This window comes from Dendrobates tinctorius, unplaced genomic scaffold (assembly GCF_039654945.1).
Source record: "Dendrobates tinctorius isolate UK_male_01 unplaced genomic scaffold, ASM3965494v1 ptg000003l, whole genome shotgun sequence".
NCBI lineage: Eukaryota > Metazoa > Chordata > Amphibia > Anura > Dendrobatidae > Dendrobates > Dendrobates tinctorius.
This window is the reverse complement of record NW_027361671.1, coordinates 58807013-58829573: the sequence shown is the minus strand read 5'-3', so window position 1 is coordinate 58829573 and position 22561 is coordinate 58807013. Positions and strand designations below refer to the sequence as shown.

The 22561-nt window shown below is 40.5% G+C and overlaps 1 protein-coding gene across 6 annotated transcripts in view; it reads left to right on the top strand.

The window, feature by feature from the left end:
- Positions 1–3371: 3371 nt before the first annotated feature.
- Positions 3372–22561, top strand: part of SEMA6A (semaphorin 6A) — a 322215-nt gene continuing 303025 nt past the window's right edge. For 2 of the 6 annotated variants that reach the window (XM_073553999.1, XM_073553967.1), the window contains exon 1: positions 3373–3831. The gene's annotated coding sequence lies outside the window, so the exon portion shown is untranslated. Of the gene's footprint in view, positions 3832–22561 lie in introns of all 6 variants that reach the window. The other 4 variants (XM_073553966.1, XM_073553963.1, XM_073553964.1 and 1 more) reach the window with 4 other exon arrangements.

Sequence of the window (22561 nt, the reverse complement as noted above, 5' to 3'; positions counted from 1 at the left end):
TTGGCCCGGTCATGAACGTGCAAACCACCCTTGGGGGTGAAGGGGTTAATAAAGACCTTCATCTAAAAACTTCATTTTGTGTTTTTGTTATCTTTGTCTCATATCTTTATTTATTTGGTGATCTGAAACATTTAAGTGGACAAGGATCCAGAAGAATAAGAAATCAGGAAGGGGTCAAACACTGCTACACTATATATATATATATATATATATATATATATATATATATCTATATCTATAGATATAAATATATCTATATATATATTACCGTGGGGACTAGTGATTGCGGACTTTAAACTTTGCATCTCCTTTAAGTTTTATGACGTGTTTGGGGGTCCCCGATTACACAAATCTGGATGATGTAGCAAGATAGTGCATTGATAGTATAAGAAAGTATGCTTTGAAGCCAGTCCTATCTCTATCTAAAGTCACTTATGGACTTTTCCCCTAAATCCAGATGACAACATTGTCTATTTACATCCCCAGAATAAAGAAACAGAGGATTTGGAGCACAATGTACTTCAGTGAGCTTTTCATGACTTTTGTCTATTAATCCTTATTTACTAAAACCTGGGGAACAACTTTCGAGAAGCCGGCCCACCGCAAAAACCCTCATTAGCGCATTGAAAATAGTTGTCAGATGTCTACAGTGAAACGAAGACTTGTGTGCCCCAAGGCTGATATATATAACTGACATACAAGACATAGGTATAACACAAAAAACCCTTTGTCCCGGTATTCAGTTATACAGTGATGGCAAAGAACAATGAGCTCTTTTATCTAACACATGTCCAGGACGCAATATAGAACAACGTATATTCTCTGCAGTTTGTAAAAAGTTGATCTAATAGATCTCCTGGTTGCCAGATACAAGGAACACGCATCAATATGTAGAACTATTTGTACTATTGATTGTTAATGCCACCCGGTAACACAATTGTCCTTACGAAAGGTAATTGCTTACGCAAGAGCTCACAGACAACCAAAACTGGCAGATTAGGCAAAATGTCTATTTCCTGCTGCCATAAATGAAATCAGTGGTGTCTGAATAACAGCAATTCTACACATTAAAAGCCTGATGACAGAAAGGTAGTCACTAGATTTCCCTTGTGGAGACCTCCTTAAAACTATTGCACAGAGTATATTATGTACCGGAAAAAAATCGTAGCATTTTTCCTAATGTCTCGGGAGACTGTTTTAGGGGCTGTGGAATATCTGGTGACATGAAACATATTTGGTGGTTTTGTACGGTGGTTTCTGGGCTTTGGGAGAAGGTGAAGCATCTGATGGCACAGATGTATGGTGGACCGGTTGTTCTGGAATCTTCTACTCTTTTACTGGGAACCAAGCCTTCCCGGCTTCCAAAAGCTTTCAGAAGCTAGTAAGCTACTTATGTATGACCACTAAAATCTACATTGCGGCAAAGTGGAAGTCGCCCTCACTGTCAATATCTATGGTGACAGAGAAGATGAACGACAATATGTTATATGAAAGAATAGAAGCAACTAGAACCGACACATGGGATTCTTTTTTCAGGGTTTGGCATCCCTGGATGGAGCTTCACTCAGATACTCGACTGGATCAGGCGCTGAGGCTCTCTCCGTAGCCAATTGAGAACTGGTCACGGCCTGGGATGAGATTCATATATGATCCTACAATAGTGGGTGGCCTAACCGCTTTAAACACCCTTGATTGGTTATTGATGATACCATTATAGATTATTGGGTATCTTATGATTAAATCCTATGTCCCTTTCCTTTCCCTACCCCTGTCTATGTCCTGTCTTCCCTTATATTATTTGAAGTTTCTTGAATGTATGTTAGATTGTTAGTTTATGCTCCCTTGCATGGGAGTTCATAACTTGGACTTGGTTTAATAAGTTTCTAAATAAAAATGTATTAAAAGTAAAAGCCTGATGACAGAATGAATTCCAGGTAAATACCTACCGCATTTTCCTAGATATGTAATAATTCCCCGTTAAATCAATAACAACAGTGTAACACGGAGACTATTTGCTTATCTAAATACACTTCCTATTAGTTGATACAGCGAGGCATTATGACCTGAGCGCTCGCACATACATATTGTAAAGGAAACATAATCCTCCGATCTGTCATCAGAAGATGGCTATGAGCAGACACACAATAGGAAGAAACCACCGCCAATGCTCCGGAGACCGCAGTCCTCCCGACCCTGCACTTTCCTGCTTTTTCTCTCCAAGTCTGCAGGGAATCTGGATAATCTGATTGCAACTCTCTTTATAACTAATTATGTTATGATAAGGGGTGGAGGAAACATGAGTCGCAAACTCCCTGATGGAAATAAGACACAATAGTAGATATTATTATCAGATTATTCCTATGCAAAAAAAAAAATAAAACCGTAAGATTTAATCAACCAAAGAAGAAAAAAAAAAAGAAGTTTAGACTTTTCTCTTTAGCCTTGGGATTTGCATCTCCCCCAGTGTATGTTTATTGTAGCACTACGTCTGTACAGTAGGATTCTTTTTTTTTTTTATTTTTACAAATGAGGCTTGCTCAACCAGTACACACAGTCAGCCCCAAAAGACAGTTGTATGCCAATGGGAGAAGAGCTGCTTTCATCCAGCTGGTCTTGTCTGGCACCTGCTGCTGGCTGCATAGGGCTCTGTGCAATGAGCCATGAGCAGCAAAAGCCTGAGCAAATCTGTTCAACTAGACTGGCGACACCTTCAGGCCAATAGTGGGCACTACAACCACACAGACAAGACACATTTCTGTTATACCCTGCAAGCAAAAAAATCAAATCTTTCTGGTCTGCATTAAGGCTGATGTTTTGTAAATATTTGTCACCATTAGGCTGGAAATAAAAAAAAAAGGAAAACTCAATCAGCTAATGGAAAAAAAAAAAAAATCTCCTGCGCTGCATGTGTTTAGAGGAGATAAGGGATAATGGAAAATATTTGCCTTACAAGCTGTAAATGCACTTTCAAATATAATAAATATCATATTACTTGCTGCTGCTTCCTTTCTATAAGAGAACTGGCTTATCTCTGCAGAAATGGATAATATGCTAAATATTGCTCATTCGTATCTATTTTATTCCAGGAATCAGAAATAAATGTAACCTCTTTCTGGGCACTTGCTGAACATATTTGTTTATTGCAACATTTGGGAGAGAAATGAGTCAGTAAGAGATCCCAGAAATGAGCTGTTGTTCTTCTCAGGGATTACTTTGTTGATGATCCATTAGATCTATGGGAATGTTTGTGCTTGCAATCTGCTTCCTGGGTATCACATGGACAGGAGGAGAGGTTGGGAGTGATCCACTCCAGATTTTGCCTGCTGCACTAGATGCCAGTGCCAGTAGCAGAGGAGCTGGGAGACAGCAGCAGCAGCAGCAGGGAGGAGGCTGGGCTTGTGGGCAGGGAGGCTGCTGGGCTTGTGGGCAGGGAGGCTGAGCTCTGCTCTTCTCCAAATCCAGTTCAATGAGCAGCAGCAGCCAGTGTGTGCGCAGAGCTGGGGACCAGGAGAGATCGCAGGAGTTTGGGGTGATCCCTGTACCCCCCTCATCACAGCCCTGATGTGACTTGTGCTCCTCCTGCATGCCATTCCAGGAGAAGACCTCCCAGTGGAGTCATTGTGGAATTTGGATTGTCCTAGGAGGAATAGCAGCTTCTGCCTAGAGGAGAGAGTGCAGCCTTTGCAGTAGTAACATTGTGTCACACGTGTAGTAATGACTAAGGATTGCACGGGAGAACCCAGTGGATTGGAGAGATCCCTCTCAGTGGATTACTAATGGGACTGTACATGAGCTAGCCCTGATTCTGCGCTGCTTCTGAATGTTCCCAAGGTAGGCTCCAATGCTATTTCTCCAAGGCTGTTTGGTGACTATTGTATGAACCCTGATGTGTTTCTAGGAATGAATGAAAATAACAAGCACTGCGATCTACACCTGTTTATATGTGTCCATTATTCCGCTGTTATCTGCATAGATTCCATATTTTTGGACCAATAACTTATGTTAATCGTTTTTATTTATTCCTTTTCTTCATACGTCCCAAATAGTGGTCATGCCCATGATTTCACGTGGACAGCCCACAGCGGGGGGCAAGGGCATCTCTTCTCTCTCCATCTCCCCCCTTGTTGGCAGGAGACTGGCTGCTCGCTAAATACAAAGGCAGGGATGGTCTAGCTAGATCTTCTTCCTCTTCCATTGTGAGTGAATGGCTTGGAACCAAGCGTGGAAATGCGAGTGTTAAAGAAACTTGTGAGTGGCTCAGGGGTAGCTAATTGGTGCTGAACGGCTGATTGTGCCCCCCTGTCTGGGGGGTGAGGGGTGGTGGGCTCTACAGCAGCGCAGACCCCTCCAGCACTTATAGGGGTCCTCATAGGGTCTGGTGTAGCAAGCCCCTCACACAGGGCACAATCCTCCCCATCCCCTTTTCATCCTACACTCCCTGATCATGGACGTACCAGGCTTTACCCTGTGTGTTGGGAAGTTAAATGGAAGGAATAGGAAGCTGAATGAGTGTTTAGCCCTGGCACACCCACCATGCATCTGCCTCATTCTAGTACATCTCCTATTATCAGCCATCGCAATTAAAAGGCAACTTTGTGCCAGTCAGACATAATCCAGTCAGCCTAGAAAAATCTGATTATTACATAATATAATGCATATTGTGTGCATCCTAAAACCAGGTCATCTGTAGTGCACTTGGGCTCTAACCAAGGAATGTGGGTGCATGAAGTTTGTAGGTTGCACCATGTTCTTGTGGTTTTCCACAGGGTCATCCAGTTTCTTCCCCCACTCCAGAAACATGCCATAGTGTCTTATCATACTGACCAGTGTTCCAAATGTGGAATTTAGGTTTGTGGGTGAACACTCCATTCCCTATGCATGGATGCAGAATATGACCATGCTATATAAATACCAAGACTAAGTACAAGACGATGGCAGTGCCAGTGAGGGGCTGTCAGATGCCTCCAGTGCCAGCATGCTTGATGTTCCAGTGCAGGGTAGCTGATGCTTGGCTTTCCCATGTGTATGAGGGGCGGTCAGCTGAGAGTAATGCTCTCTAAGTGCTCTGGCTGTGAATTTGGAGGAGACATAGTGGGAGCTCTGGGAACCTGGCTGCAAATCCCCCCATGTGTTGTTTTTTCCGACTGCCTTCTGGAGCCTGGTTCTGCCTGGTGCATTTGGGGTAATGGAGCAGAAAGTCAGGGAGCTGGTGGGCTGCTTCCGTCCCATGGGGGCCCTGGGGCAAAATGAGATCATTGCTATCAAATGCAGGATGGCATTGGGGAAAGAATGGATAACCCTATGTGATAAAATACTGCAGGCACAGCTACTCCCCTATCATGCCATAGTGCCAAGCAAGCACCCACTGTCCATAATACCATGCTGAATTTGAATAGGATTGTGTAGTGTGTTTCGATTTTTGGTGTAATGTAACCGAAGGCCAGTATTCATTGGTACTGCTGGGCAGTGAAATGGTGGCAATCCAAACATTGATGCTTAATTAAGGAATCTAGACAAATGACTTTCCTCCAGCGCCTACAGAGGAATAGGGACATTATTGATTGCATTACCATGGATTTTGTCTTTTAGTCAGTTGCTAAAGTAGAAAACACACGTGGTGCCTTGAAGATACAAAAAAAAGGTTAATTGTGCAAAACCTGTGTGTCTGCTGTATGTCTGCGCTACCTAGTAATCTGGACACCCAGTGGTTTCATTGCTCCTAGGAAGTCCATTGTGCCCACAGCAGAGAAAGTCTTAATGGCAATACAATAGGAAAGCGCTTATTTCCCTTAAGTGTGCTTCTGTTTTTAACCGCTCTGTCAGGAGTCATTCCTTTATTGCTTTGAGAAGGTTTGATTCGCCTTTCCCATTTACAAACTATCAAGCATGTAAAATAAAGAAGGCTCTGTTTAAATCTCATCTGGATCAATGCTTTGCACTTAATACCCATGTGGCCATTTCAGTCCTCTCTCTTTTTTTTATTATTGAGCTTGGATTGAAAGCATATTTGGTATAAAGGGAAAGCCCAGGCACTGATGCTAAAATATTAATAGCATGTATAATGCAGGAATAAAGTGTTTACTGTATGTTTATTACAGGGCGGTCAGCTAAAATAGAAAGGGCATACTAATAGAACTGCCTGGTTGCCCCCCTTCCTGTGCTGGTTTCTGTTCTGTCCCAGCTCAAGTGCTATAAAAGTTAATAATTAACTTTAACCAGACAGAACTGTGTCTCCAATCTTCAAGAGGTAGATGCCATGATTGAGGTCTATCTGGAACTTGGGGGTCTTGTCCAGGATCCAAGCAGTTTTCATGCTAATCTGAAGCCTAGGTAATGGTTATGTTGTGAAGCTGGGATGTAAATATTGACCTGCTGTTCTTTATCTGTTTTACATGTTTATTGTTATGGATTGTTTATTATGACTTTAATGTTAGTTAACTGGTTCCAACACATCTGACCCCAGAAATAATGACCCTAATTTCAATGTAACATTATACCTAGAGTTCTCAAACATCCCATAAAGTCGAGAAAAGTGACTTTAATTTGACCTAGAAGTTCACCAGTTTGTTTGGAAAGCTCTTATCTCCAGTACTGCCTGCTCTTTAATCAGCACATGCAATGTTTCCATGGCTAAATTCGAGGAGTTCTGCTGACAATCTAGTAGAAAGGTTTCATTGAGTAGATGTCTGTATAAGTGATCACACAGGGGTATTGACTGCTATATAGGAGGAGGCCTGTCTACATGGGGTTAGTCTTGCACCCCCCCAAGGAAGTCTTCCAGTTGTGACCACAGCCCGCCAGTCACAAGTCTCCAGTCCCCTAACATTGTTTAGGTTTGATCGGTTGAGTGATAAAACTTAAGCAAGCTCTTCAGGATGAGAGCAAGATGAAATGTATCTCTGTGTATGTGTATTCTTTTAGGACACATGGATTTGCAATACATTGCTACTTAAAGATAAAAGCAGACCATGGCTCTTTCCTGAGCTGGTAATTGGTGTGTGGGAGACTTTCTGCTAAATTCATTTAGTGTACGGGGGGTCTTTTAGGTTTAGTAGGTGCCTATATTGCAAAAGCAGTCGGCGTGGATATCCGGTGTTATATCCAATAATGCATTTGTATCAATGATAGCAGACTTGTTTGCTTTAAATTGTAAAAGTAACTTCAATGTCAGCACTAAAATGACATATAAATGGGGCAGCGCAGACAGAAACGTTGACTGCAGCCCTGTTTTCTTACCCTTTGTTTGCCTGTCATTCATCGCTCTATCAAAGAGAGAATTTATTTCATGGTAACACTTCGCTGGAAAGAGGCCATGTTGGAAGCAGATGAGAAAATGCAACACCCAACCTGACTTTATTGTTTCTGTTTCTGGTTTTTAAAGCGCAGCATGGGATGGGAGCCCCTATAATGTTATATATTTTCACTTACAATTACAGATAACTGATAAGAAGGCAATACTTGTACCCAGCAGCAATGCCTACAGCTGACTTGACTTGTTTCAGCATTGTGCACTGGCAAACAAAGCCTATAGAAAGAAATGTAGGTTTTATCCATTGAGTTGTCTGTGGCTCCCCTGTTGGCCACACAGTGATTTTGCAATGATGGATTACTCTTCACTCCATTCCATCAAGCTATTTCTCAACACTCTTCTTTTTGTGCAAACTTTTTACACCTTTAGTTAAACAATGGCTGTAATCGGTAATTAAGTTGTTTCATTAGGTATTACATGTGAATCCATTGTCCTGTCTAGTTAATGAATCGGTGAGCGTTTGATTGGTTTTCATCCCTGATGGAGTCCAGAGAATTTTTTCCTTATTTTTCTTGCTCGATTTCTGTTGGCAGCTAAATGAGTAAGTTAATTGGTAAACTCGGTGGTCTTCTTTTGGATCAGGAACCCCTTATTTGAATAACTGTGATCACATGCATTCCTTTTTAAATTGCAAATACCAGAATGAGCGGATACATTGCTGACTTCCTCATGCATTATTAGACAAGTCCATTTGACCATTCATGGTGTAATCCTACTTTTGGAATGATCACAGCAGAAAAGTTCCAGACTAAAACAGCCATAATGAAGCCTCTGGAGCATTATCTGTTGGCCTACAGAGAACATATCTTACTTTTTTTATCTTTATGTTTTTGGTCATATACAGTCTGAAGCATATAAGAGAATTCCAATATCTCTCATTCACAACGAAATATTTTTGTTAATGTGATTGACTGCTTCATTGATTGACATTCTTTCAATTAGCTGATGACAATCTACCAATTCACTGTCGTACCCCAGTGATATCCACAGTTCTGGTGAATTGGAGGCTATATGTGCAGCTCTGGCAAAAATTAAGAGACCACTATCAAATATTCAGTTTGTCTGATTTTTCTCTTTATAGGTATATTTTTGAGTAAAATGTAAATTGTTCTTTTAGTCTATAAACTTCTGACAACATGTGTCCGAATTTCCAAGCAATAAATTTTGTATTTTTTTTTTCTGACAAAGAAAAATGGTCAAATTTTAAAAAAAACCCCAAAAAACCTAGTGCTTTCAGACCTCAAATAATGCTAAGAAAACAAGTTCATAATCATTTAGAAACAACAATACCAATGTTTTAACTCAGGAAGAGTTCAGAAATCAGTATTTTGTGGAATAACCATGATTGTTAATCACAGCTTTCATGCATCTTGGCATGCTTGCCACCAGTCTTTCACACTGCTTTTGGGTGACCTCATGCCACTCCTGGTACAAATATTTAAGTAGTTCTTTGTTTGATGGCTTGTGAGTATCCATCATCTTGATTACGTTCCAGAGGTTTTCAATGGGGTTCAGGTCCAGAGATTGGGCTGGCCATGACAGGGTTTTGATGTGGTGGTCTCTTAATTTTGCCAGAGCTGTATATATTCCCTATAGTATTCTGTTAAGGGGGTTTTACACATAGCGATATTGCTAAAGCATCACCGATTTGGTGACGTAGCAGTGATATCGCTATGTGTGATACTTACCACCGACCGGCTCCCCCGCTGTCTGTCGTTGATCACGCAGCTCCATTTCTCGTCGGGCGCTTCCTGTGGTGCCAACGAGCGACGTGTGGAGGCGGGTGAGAGGACGTCAGAATCGCCGCGTCTGAACGGTAAGTATCATGCGCTGTGTTGCTGCTGCAACGCTGTGAGATCTGCCTGTGTGGCAGCTCACTAGCGATCATTTAGTGATGCACCAACGATCCTGACCGGGTCGTATCGTGGTCGGGATCGCTGGTGCATCGCTAAATGTAAAAGGGCCTTTAGCCTTCCGTGTTCTTACCTTAGATGAGAAGGAAAACAATCTCTAGGACATTTGTTGCTTTATATCAGACTGGCTATTTTAATGCAGACATCATATAACATCCAGGATACAAGAAGATAAGGGGTTCATGCCCCTTTTCCTAATTAATGGCTAGTTTGACTGTCGTTACATATTGAAGAGAGCTAGCCTTTCGAAGTAGTAGTGATAAATGTATTTATTTTTTATGAAGATGATCACATAGAGAGCAATACCGTAACTCCTAAAATGCCAAAAAGTGCAAGACCAGGCTGGTAGTCTTGGATCAGATCGTCCATATGTGGCTAGAAGATTAGTTTTTACACATTACTAAAGTGGCTGCTAGGAGACTTGCCGTTTATGAAAGATCATAATTGGCTAATAGGGTAATTTTGGTCACATATACCCATATGCTATAGGGCATATACACCAACACATTTTTTTGGTTAATACGTAACCAGTTTTTATTATTACTGCCATGGTGTTGTAACCTGATAGCGTTGGCCCTGCGCTGGCCTCTAGAGGCACTGTGTAGTTACTGCATTGTTCAATGGGCTACAAAAGCTTATATTATGTATTAACTATTTAAATATATTTAAAAAAAATGGCTGCAAATAATAGCTCTCTGTAATAATCTGCAGCAAGCAATAGAAAAAGTATCAAATATCATTTTCTTTAAATAATGGTAAATGTCAAATTTCCCCTACCAGATTTTGGTTTAATCTTTTGCAAATTGACATTCTATTATATGCTGTAATTTCTGTTCTAGTAGATTTGCATTCATGCATTAAACGCTTCAGTCTTCATTAATTTTAAATAAGACCCTCCAGCGATGAAGTCCTGGTATCCGGCAGTGCGTGCCTCCTCTTAGTACAGCAGTCTATGGTTTTGTATGGAGTGGCATAAGTTGGATCAGTGGGCAGCAGGAGAACTCCATTCATTATAGCTCCGGCCTTGTCGTCATACCTCGGTAATTACCAGAACAAAGGAGTAATTGACTTTGTGGTTTCTGTTTTTCCACAATAAACTTGCAGGCTTTGGTATGTATTTCTGATTTATCGATTGCCGAGATCCCTGATTGTACCTGACATTGCTTCACATGCTTGGCTCTTTAGTTAATTCTTCCGATGATGGCCTAGCCAGCTATCTAGACGGTATGCCTGGTCTTCATCTATTAATCATGGAAACTGCTTTCTTATGCGGTTGCCATAGCGGCGGTGCCTCAGATATTGTTGGGGTGCCTTGGGGAAGGCTCTCTGTATAACAGGACTTGCAAGCCTTGCAGTTATTTTGGCAGTAGCCGAGCTTGAAAAGAACAGAGAGCAGGATCCAACATTATTCAGTATTGGATTAAAAGAGGCAACTCCTAGATGTGTCTCTGCGGACCTTGTTATGTGAACATCCAGCTGATATGTATTTTTCTGGGATATTTTTTTTTCCTCTTTGTTCTTGTGAAATGAAAAAGGAAGCAGGGTTCAGAGAGTAGAGGTGACTTTAATCTATCAGCAAGAACAGGGAATGTGTTTTATCACTCCCAGTGATAAATGTCCAGGCTAATGACAGAATTTAGGCTTCCCAAGGAAATTCGACCACTTTTGTTGGGTAAACAGATTACAGTCCGAGCTCTGCTATTCATCTGCTCCGTGTTTACTCTGAGAAACCAAAAAGAGTCTTGTGATGGTTTTTTATTTTTTTTTTATTTAGTCTTTTCCCTAGACTGCTGGATAACAACAGGGTAGACATAGTTAATTTAATCCTTGACTGATCTTACCTATTATTTTACGTGAATGACGCTCATACACAAGCTAGTTAATCTAGTTATTATCTTCTTAAGTCCGGGCATTAACTGGTGTGACACATACCATAATATCCACTGAGAAATTAAATAATTTGCCTTTGCTTTTTTCTTCATGGCGGTGATGTGTTCATGACACATGGTTTTCCTGTATTTTGGTCTCCCTTGCCATGTGTGTAGAGATATATATTAATGAATTCACCCCCTGCTGCATGCAGCTTGCCATCTGCTCCCATTTCAGAGACCTTTACTTAAATGGGTAACGTCAGTCACTCCAGGTGTAATCGGTATGGATCCCATTGTTTTTTTTTTTCTTTCTTTAGGATGTTCCTTTAAGCGACTGGCCTTATCTTTCAGAAGGATGAAATTACATAGGGAAAGAAGCCTATTGCTCATTCATTCAATAACTGCTTAGACACTCTCCATTACCGAAGAGATAGGGTTTAGTGCCATTATAGAAGTATGAAATGGAGGCTGTAATCCTACCTCCTATGTCTTCATGTGAACCATACCCATAGTTAAATCATCCAACATTTAACTATTCTATTATTTACATATGTTTCGGAGTAATTAATTTTCCTCGTACCATGTCTTTTTAAATTGTCTTCCTCCCGAAAAACATGTGGCTCGTAACATGTATCTCTTATTTCAAGTCTTATGGCGAGGAACACTTTGTATACAGTGAGCATTGAGTAGATGTTTATTGGTCCTTAGTGCAATGCCTCTTTAGACTAATGGAAGTGCCAGGCCTAATGTTAGATCGCTCAAGGTTATGGATGTCACAGCGGTGTAAATACCAAGAATCTTGAGTTTATTCAAAGAAAGAGTCAACTCCTCTCAGCCATTTCCAAAAGACTTTTTTTTTTGCTAACATTGAAACATTCTTACCAACAGTTTAAGTTAATGAAAAATGTAAATTTACTGTATTGGGATGAATGACAGCAAATTTAGATTATATCCAGGTTTCATGAGCTCCTGAATTAGAACTCCTCAAAAAATGGGAGACTGTGTTAGAAGGACATTTATAAGAACATATCATTTTTTTAAGGTAGACCTCCTGCAAGAAAAGGGTCATCCTGATGTGAAAGGCTGATTTACACATCCATGTGTCGCATTCCATACTCCATGGATCTCATAACCCAAACTTGACACCCTCATATATGCCTATGAGGCTTTTGAGTGTGGGTCACACATTGTTAAGCATCGGGCTCTGCACAGGGTAGATCCCAAGCCTTATCTTCTCCTACGGTCTCCCATTCAGCCTCGACTGCAGTAGATGCTGCTCAGCAAAGACGTCGGTCTCAGCATTTTGCTCAGACTTGGGCTGTGCGCCTTTTACCACTGCCTCTCCAGGTCCAGCTATGGTAACTAACAATAGACAGCAGCGAGCAGTCATTCCTGTGGCTAAGCCCAGGATTCGCTCTGAGCATGCTCGTGAGGTGGCGACCTCTCATTGGTGGTCGGTCGTCAGGTGCTCAGGTCCTGTACCGGATTGGCCCACGAGCAAGGTCCTGTCTGATTGGCCTTAGGCACAGTCTATAAAAGGATCTTTGGGGCGCCCAGCGGCATGCTAAGATCATTTGCGGTCGTGTGTTGGTGGAGACTCTGCCGCTCTGTCAGCTTGTGTGATCGTCTAGTTTTACCTAGAGAGGCAGGTTTTTTCCTTGGCTTGGCCTAGTGCCTGTCTCGGCCATGTGTGCTGTTGGCATGGGCTGTTTACAGGGCACAGTCAAACCCATGTCCTTTAACCCTTTTGTTTTGGGCATAGCGCACACTTTTTTGGTACCGCTCAGCCGTTAGCCTTGCTTGGTATTTGTATTTTTGTGCCACTTAGTGGAGCTGTTTTAGTTAGTGTTATTTCCATTTACACTTGGCATCTAGCTGAGCTGGTATTCCACCGCCAGTGCTCACCCCTCTGAGAAGTTATCAGAGTAGGGTAATCTGCACTCAGTCCACACAGGGTGACGTTTAACCACTTGTGTTCTTTGTGATCGCTCGCCGCACTGCTCCACCATTGCTCATTAGCATCATTAACATCTCTGCATGATGGACCCAGGGGTTGCGATCGCACTAAATAAAATTAATAAAGTGTGATCCACCAACCTTAAAACACATAGATGCGAGAATGCAGTGTACTCAGATCCCAAAGGCAAAATCTGTCAATTTGTGCCATTCAATAATTTGTTCACTTTATTCAAGAAATAAAAAATGTATTTTGGACAAAATTTTGTGGCACTTCTTAATAAACAAGAATTACAAGATCTCCTCCTGCTCTTGTTGGTGTAGCCTTCCTCACAGCTCTCCTGTCTAAAAAATGAAGGTTAATGAAGAAGCATGTGACCAGGCGTGTCCATCAGCCTCCGTCAATTGAAAAACACTGTAGTTGAGAAAGCTGTTTTCTAATTTGAGGTGGCTTATAAGCAAGTCTGGCCTCCTGCTCCTCCATAAGTATGTCGATTGTGAGGAAATCATCCCTTAGAATTACTATGGGAAAACCTGTAATACTTAGATATTGGTAGATGCCAGAAAATCATGTCCCCAATGCATTTTATTTTAGAAAAATAAAGTATACAATCCCATACATAAAATTAGGTCCCTTTTTTTTGCAACTGAGATTACGTCACCTATTACTATACTCTGGCTGCCTCGCCAATAAAAAATTGCTATATTATAAAAAATAATATATTTCTAATTTATCATATATCATGAAAAGTTTGTTTTCAAATCTGGCTTTGAGAAATTCCAGATTACCTAATCAGAATTGTGAAATAATTAAATTCTTCTCCGTCACTTGACAGAGGCTGATGGACATGTTTGGTCACATGCTTCTTCATTAACCTTCATTTTTTAGACAGGAGAGCTGTGAGGAAGGCTACACCAACAAGAGCAGGAGGAGATCTGGTAATTCTTGTATATTAAGAAGTGCCACAAAATTCTTCTTAAAGGGAACCTGTCAGCAGAGTTATGCATAGTAACCTACAGGCACTGTCAGGTTGGCGGGGTTATACTGATTGAAATGATACTTTGGTTGATGAAATATGTCTTGTGGCTGTTTCTTAATCTTTATTGTCAGGTTTGTGTTAACGAGATTTTGGTGCCCTAAGGTGGGGTTGGGGTATGTGGTGCTAAGATTAGATATTCATAATGCAGACTGCTGACATGTCACTGATTCCTTACTGACCTGCCCCCTTGTTTGAATACTGAATAAAATAAAGATTAAAGAACAACCATAAGATGGATTTCATCAACCAAGGTATCATTTTATTCAGTATAACGGCACTGACCTGACACTGTGTGTAGGTTACTATGCATAACCCTTCTGGCAGGTTCCATTTAAATGCTAAAGTGTCCAAAATAAAGAAAAATGATACACTTGCCTTCAGTAGGGCCGATTCTGTAAGTATATATACTGTATATATGATTTTTTTTTTATGTACACTTTGGCATTTTAAGAAAAAGTTGTTCAGCAATGGACAACCCCTTTAAGGAATGCTTTGTACATTTAATCTGTGTACATTTGCACAAAGTTTCTAGGTCTTGACAAGGTGTTCAAGGGTATTTCTTACCAGTTAATTAAGCAAAATGGTGATTGGAGTGATAGGTTGAGGTGCGCTGTTATGGAGTATTCTGTTCTAAGGACAAAACAGGAAACACTATCCATACGGCATCCTGAATTACTTATGTTGTTTTTTTCACCTAAGCGATCATTTACAAGTGGTTCAAATCTTATTTCCACTCTTGATATTTTTTACTTTTTAATTGCATTGTATTCTACTTTACTTTTAGAGTGCAATTCACGAAAATAACATGGCCTTTTACTTGTAAAGGTGGATTTTAATTGCAATCTTTCACTTGCTAAATCATATGCTTTTGTTTGTTGCGTCTGAATGTTATTCCAGCACTCACCGGCGAGCCTGTCGATAAATATTGAATTAGTAGTTTGAACTCTATATGCAGAAAACAAGTGATTGACTGTGAAATGACATATCCTGGCTTCACTAGCAGCGTGCATGGGAGAAACTTGTTATTTTATGGTATTGTGCCTCAGTAATATAGGACAGGCCAAATATAAAAATTCTTGGAAATGTGAATGTAAAATAAACTATTCATTTTTATCACTTTATAAGTACACAGCTTATGAAATGAGGCGGTGAGAGATTCTCAAATATGTATGTAAATGTTTTTGGAGATCCGACAAAGTAGTGTGAATGGAAGAAGAGATTTTTTTTCTAGACTTCCTTCACTAATCTTATTGAAGAATACTTCAGTCAACCATGGCAGACTGCAGTATTTGCTTATGTAGAATAATAGACATGAATATTAATAAGGTATCTTTTTGGAGTTTTAGCTTTGCTCTCTTAAAACTGGTTTAATTCGTCTGACATTCAGGTTTCAAGTATGGACCAGTTGCCAGTCTACTGGCCCAAAATCAACAGCCTTAACTATGCTTTGAAGGCTGTGGATGAGTAAATCTCCATGTTGGGAACAGTGTGCACAATAGGCTGATACCCTATGGAGGGAGAGTGGGAAAGTGCTGGTTACGCTCACCTGGTGGAGTTGCGACAAGTTTAGTAGACATGAAGAAAGACAGCTGCTGACCTGTGGCTGGTGGATAAATTCTCCAGGAGATATTGAATCCAGTTGGATGAAACACATAAGATGTACTGTGCTGTTGGAGTAAACTGATTCTTCAACAATGAGGATTAAAATTTTTTTTTATTCACAACACTGTTCAACGCCGGTACACAGTGGAAACGCGTTTTTGAATAAAAAACCTTTTCATCGTGATTGTTGAAGAATTGATTTACTTCAGCAGCATAGCCCACTTTACATGTTTCATCCAGTTGAAGACACTAGAGGTTATATTAGGAGTAGTGTTGAGCATTCCGATACTGCAAATATCGGGTATCGGCCGATATTCGCTGTATCGGAGTTCCGATATTTTTACAATATCGAATACCTGAATCGGAAGTTCCCATAATGCAATGAGCCAGTTGTGTTAGCCATGTTAACTAATGGCATGGCTGTGATTGGCTGCTGAAATGATGTCATCATAATGCGCGTGCTTGCCGGGGGTCTGTGTGGGCCTGCTGGGGGTCTGTGCGGGCTGCCGGGGGTCTGTGCGGGCCTGCCGGGGGTCTGTGCGGGCCTGCCGGGGGACTGTGCGGGCCTGCCGGGGGTTGAGTGTGTGTGCAGGCATCGTCCGATGGGACTACAAGTCCCATCGAGATATGCCTGCTACGATTACAGTGATTGACACATTAGCCATGAATGGGACAGTAGTAGTCCCATCATCCGGCTAATGTGTTGAATGTATGAATGAATCCCACGACGATCTCCTGCAGTGCATCACTGAGAGGTTACTATAGTTCACTGGTCTCACTTTATGGCAAAAGCTGCATGGGAACTTTCTCACACAGCAATGCCAAAAGTGAGACTAGGGACTATTTTTTTACCGTGGTGGAGGAATACAGTGCGGAAGGATACCTACCTCCCGTCATTATATTCCTGGTGCCCCTAGAGAGCGGTCGCATCAGCTGATGCTGCTGTTCTCCACGGGAGATCGTCGTGGGACACTCATGGATTTCTGCTGATCAGGGAGTATATTGGTTGTTTGTTATTTTAATATTTTTTTACAGATGACACTGGCTTCGGGGATCAAAGTGACAAGTGATGGTGAGTATGTACTCTGTTATATGTACTGTATGTCTATATGTATGTAATGTATGAATGTATGAATGTAGTATTTATGTAGTATGTATGTTGCATGTCTGAAGCATGTTTTATGTATGTTGTTTGTATGTTGTATGAATGTAGTATGTATGTATCTATGTTGTATGAATGTAGTATATATGTAGTATGTATGTAGTATGTATGTTGCATGAATGTAGTATATATGAAGTATGTATGTTGTATGAATGAAGTATATATGTAGTATGTATGTATGTTGTATGAATGTATTATATATGTAGTATGTATGTATTATGTAGTATGTATGTATGTTGTATGAATGTAGTATATATGTAGTATGTATGTAGTATGTATGTATGTTGCATGAATGTTGTATATATGAAGTATGTAGGTAGTATGTATGTACGTTGTATGAATGTAGTATATATGTAGTATGTATGTATGTTGTATGAATGTAGTATATATGTAGTATGCATGTTGTATGAATGTAGTATATATGTAGTATGTATGTAGTATGTATGTATGTTGCATGAATGTTGTATATATGAAGTATGTATGTAGTATGTATGTATGTTGTATGAATGTAGTATATATGTAGTATGTATGTATGTAGTATGTAGTGTGTATGTATATTGTATGAATGTAGTACATATGTAGTATGTATGTAGTATGTACAGTATGTATGTTGTATGAATGTAGTATATATGAAATATGTATGTAGTATGTATGTTGTATGAATGTAGTATGTATGTAGTATGTATGTCTTTTTTTTTTTTTTACATTCAGCACATTAGCCGGATGATGGGACTACTACTCTCCCATCATTGGCTAATGTGTCAATCATTGTCATTGTAGCAGGCATAGCCCGATGGGACTTGTAGTCCCATCGGACGATGCCTGCACACACACACAACCCCCGGCAGACCCGTACAGACCCCGCCCACACACACGCACAGTCTCCGCCCACGCACCGCCCACACTCTTCCCCCCTCTCGAACTGGGTGTACAAGTAAAGAAAGGGTTTATTTTCATTCCGATATTTGTGCCCCATTGACTTGCATGGGTTTCCGGTATCGGAATCGGCGATACCCGATATTTTTGGGGTATCGGTTCCATCCAATGCGATCCGATATTTCCTGATATCGGAAGGTATCGCTCTACACTAATTAGGAGATATGTGGCCATTTGGACATCGAACTTCATATGTGGACCATGAGCAGCCGACTGACTCTTACTGTTAAAATTAGTTGCTCCTTAAACTTTTAAGTAGGATATGTAAAATTAGAAAAAAACAGCGATTGGCTAGTTATTATTGTGTATATGGTATTTCTGTTGGAGGCAGTGCAAACTGTGTCTACAATCCTTATGATCCCTGCAACCTACCTCTCATACATATAGTTCTTAGGCTGGTTTCACACTTGCGTTTTTTTTTGCGGTATTTTAGCGCTAAATAGCGCATGCGTTTTTTTTTCCTATACTTTGCATGGGATGCGCTTATGTGAGCATACACATGCGTTTGTACGCGTTTTACCGCGCATGCGTTTTTTTGCGGTATGCGCTCGGGCGCACAAAATGCAACCTGTTGCATTTTTTGGTGCGTCTGACTTGCCTCAAAAAAACGCATGCGCGCGCAATGCGTTTTTTTACAGCAAGACACCCATTATAGTCTATGGGTGTGCATATGTGCGCATTGGCATGCTTATGTATGTGTTTTTTTGCACATGCGTTTTTTTTGTTAACCATGGAATTTAGGGGTTTGGGTTAGAGTTAGGGTTAGTTAAGGGGGTTTATGGTTAGGGTTAGGGTCAGGGTCAGGGTTAGGGTTAGGTTTAGGGTCAGGGTTAGGGTTAGTTATGGTTTAGGGTTTGGGTTAGGGTTAAGTATGGTTTGGTTAAGGGTTAGGGTCAGGGTTAGGGTTAGGGTTAGGGTCAGGGTTAGGGTTAGGGTTAGGTTTAGGGTCAGGGTTAGGGTCAGGGTTAGGGTTAGTTATGGTTTAGGGTTTGGGTTAGGGTTAAGGGTTAGGGTCAGGGTTAGGGTCAGGGTTAGGGTTAGGGTTAGGGTTAAGTATGGTTTGGTTAAGGGTTAGGGTCAGGGTTAGGGTTAGGGTTAGGGTCAGGGTTAGGGTTAGGTTTAGGGTTAGGGTTAGTTAGGGTTTAGGGTTTGGGTTAGGGTTAAGTATGGTTTGGTTAAGGGTTAGGGTCAGGGTTAGGGTTAGGGTCAGGGTTAGGGTTAGGGTCAGGGTTAGGGTTAGTAAAGTCATGGTTTGGGTTAGTGTGAGGGGCCACCTAATGTTGGAAAAAAACGCAAACGCGGTAAAAACGCACTAAAAACGCATACAAACGCATAAAAACGCTGCGTTTTTTTCATGCATGCTCATAAAAATGCTTGAAAAAAACGCAGCAGTTGTATGCTTTTGTATGCGTTTTTTCAATGCGTTTTTTTGCGGGAAAACGCGCTGCAAAAAAAAGCAAGTGTGAAACCAGCCTTATACTACGTTCATATTAGACTACATTGACAATGTTATCATTATGGAAGGCATAGTCGGGAGGAAATGAGATTCGTCAAGGTTTCCATCCACTTGGTGACACTAAAGGTGTTTTGTGACAAAAAGTCTTTTATGTCATGTTTCTTAGACATGTCAAAGTAGATAAATGCTTCCGTATGTCACCGTTACATATAGTATGAACTCTCATGTGTGGCTACATCTCCATCGATTAATAGTGTCCGGTTCACCATTAATCTCCAGATCAATGATGTTCTCTACAGTTGGATCCTCACAGAGTTGACTTGTATGACATCAGAAAACCCAATTAGGTGCAACGAGCAGTTAGAGGTCTTTTCAACGCTTTATTATTGGGGGATACAATGTTTCTTCCTTAAAGCGGTTTGAGTGTCTAACATTACTCTTATAGTATGTTTCTTCAGTCAATATATGATTGTATGGCAAAACATGTATTATTTGTAACATTGGACATTGTAGATACATATTGGCTTTTGCTATATTACGCCTACACACACAATGCGTCTGCTTTCACCATCGCAAATCTGGAGGCTTCATAAGAAAGTGCAGTATTTTAAAAGCAATAAAACGGGATAATGTGGCTTTTATTGTGAATAGCTACTCTAGAATCCCAGACGCCAAAATTCTTTGGGGAGTAGACTCGCACTTTTAAGCACCACAGCAGTGTTTTATCTCGCCGTCTGACTTTACCATAGCCTGCAATTAGCACCCAAACCTCAGCTACTATGAAAGGAGAACATGTGCTGACTTATTCTGGTTACTGTGCAATGTATGAATGAACTAACCTTGGAAAATGGATCTGCCTTGGTCATGTTACAAAAATAACACAGCTGACCAAATCGTCGTCTTGGCAGGGCAGCGTCATATATGACCCCTTTTCCCTCTGTATCCTCAGTTATTAAATATGTATGTGGTTGTGTGGCGTACAATGCAACCCTTTATTTTTCAGGCTCTACCCATTGAGTGATCTAAGTACGGTAACGTAGAGCTAGCCGTGCAAATAGGACAGCTGTAACCAAATAGCTGATAAAATATGTTTTTGCAGGGGGGTGGGGGATAGAAAATGAATAGCGAAATCAATCATCCTATTAAGAGGTGACATCCCAGGACATAACCTGGCAACATATGATTAATATAAATGGCATATATATTGCAAACACTGTGAGAAGCGGCTATTAACGTGGTATTGATCAGCTACTTCATATTCTTCCACTACTTTCCACTGCAATCAAGGAAAATAGTCCGTGTTTCCATTAATAAATTCATACCTAAGAGAACTGACATCCCTTGGGCCTATTTTCCCTATAACTATGCCAACGCAATAAAACATCTTCAAGATGACCACCCAAAATGTAATTAAAACTGGTCTCTTAGAAGGGCAGTCAAATAACATGCCAAGGATACATAGTATATGATGGAACAGAAAATCCATCACATTTGGTCCAGATAAATGGGCAAAGAGGTGATCTTTGGAGAAGGTTCACTGTACCAGCTAAGGACGTTTCCTCACAGGTCCCAATCATTTAACTCAGCTGTATTGCTAAAAGAAAAAACTTAGAGCACCTCTCACGTGCCATAAATGTAATTTTTTTAAGCTGGTGTAATTGCAGCTGTTCTGCTCAATTTGATGCTGTTTTTCATTTGCTCCTGTGCTTCCACATTCCCAAGATATGCCCCCCTTTTTCTTATATGTATAATTAGTCTTGTTCTCCAAGTGGGTGTGGGCCTTAACTCTTCTCAGTGGGTCTCGTTATGAGTTTGCTGAAAAGACCAAATTTACAGTATATACATGGACATCTATATTTCCTTCTATAGCAATTACTGGATGTATCAACCTACAAAAGAGCCTTAGGTGCCCACCTACACATGTATTAAAATCAATAATTGTTTTATTTGGCAAATACAACAAGACATATATGTATTAAAATAAATTAACTAGGTTTTCAAAGAGGAACAGGAAAAAGAGCTTAAACCACATGGCGGGTATTATCAACAGAGAGAAATGTGTATCAATGCAATGAAATTGCCACTCATAGTGAAGTAAAATGCCAATATGTTTAAAGTAAAGTGCAAGTGCAACCAAAAAGGTTGGAAATAATATAGCAATCATTGATGACAATCCTCATATTATTGTTAACTGGACCTATATCACAGTACTATATAATATTCCCTTATACTATAACCATATGTCAGTATATACAAAAATAAAATTCTAATGCAACTTGAGAGGTAGGTGATTATGTATAAATGTCTGTCAAAGATCTAAATACTGCTTACCCATGTTGTATGCAATGTGGGATACACTCCATGCGCCCCGAAGCATGTTTCGCTATTAACTGCTTTCTCAAGAACCGCTCTAATGTCCTCTCCTGCCTATGTCCTTTTATGCTACAGGTAAGTGTTATGGCATCTGTTGATTGGTGCATGAAGTACCAGTCCCTTGTCACAGGTGCCGTAAGTTCCGGCACTCACCGCCTGACATCAGTGATGCACGTGAGGCCTTTATAAATGCAGTAAGACATCAGGGCTAGTGTGCATGTGCACACTAGCTGCAATTTTTATGACGTCCTTAGAGAGGTGCCATAAAATAGTAGTCTAAAAGAGTGTTCCATTTTAAAAACTAGCGACATCTATTGAGATAAGCTGAAAACTGCAATGTGCTAATGTGGATGCTAATAATGATATAAAAAGTGATGATAGTGAAAATGAAATATGCTAAAGAGACCAATTCATATAATATACATAACATTAATTGCTGACTAACATGCCTCTGATATGTTCAATTGTGCGAACATGCAACTCTCATGAGGTTAAACCTACATAAATCTTTGAGCAGATTCACATGACATACTGAATGACATGCATAGTATTGCATGATATGAAGCATCTCATTTTAATTTCCTTAACTCAATCTCCTGACAGAATGGAGGATGCTCTTATGATATTACAAGCTAGGGAGCCACCGCATGGATAACACCCCCACTTTTGTCCCTGAGATCCAAAATAATTCTTAGTTTTATCTACATAATGTCTTTGTACTATATGATCCTTATGGTTTTTGCTCCTCCTTGCTGACATTAGTGGTGCTTCAGAGAGCTCGGTAGCCAAAATGGGGCATTTTTTAAGACCAACCAATGTTTAGTCATAATGTCTCAAATGACTTCCCACTCAGAGATAAAGTTGAGATGAATCGAGTCTTAAAAGTAGATTTAGTAATTTTTTTTTGGAGGATTTAATAACTGGTCATGTGGTGTGGCTCTAG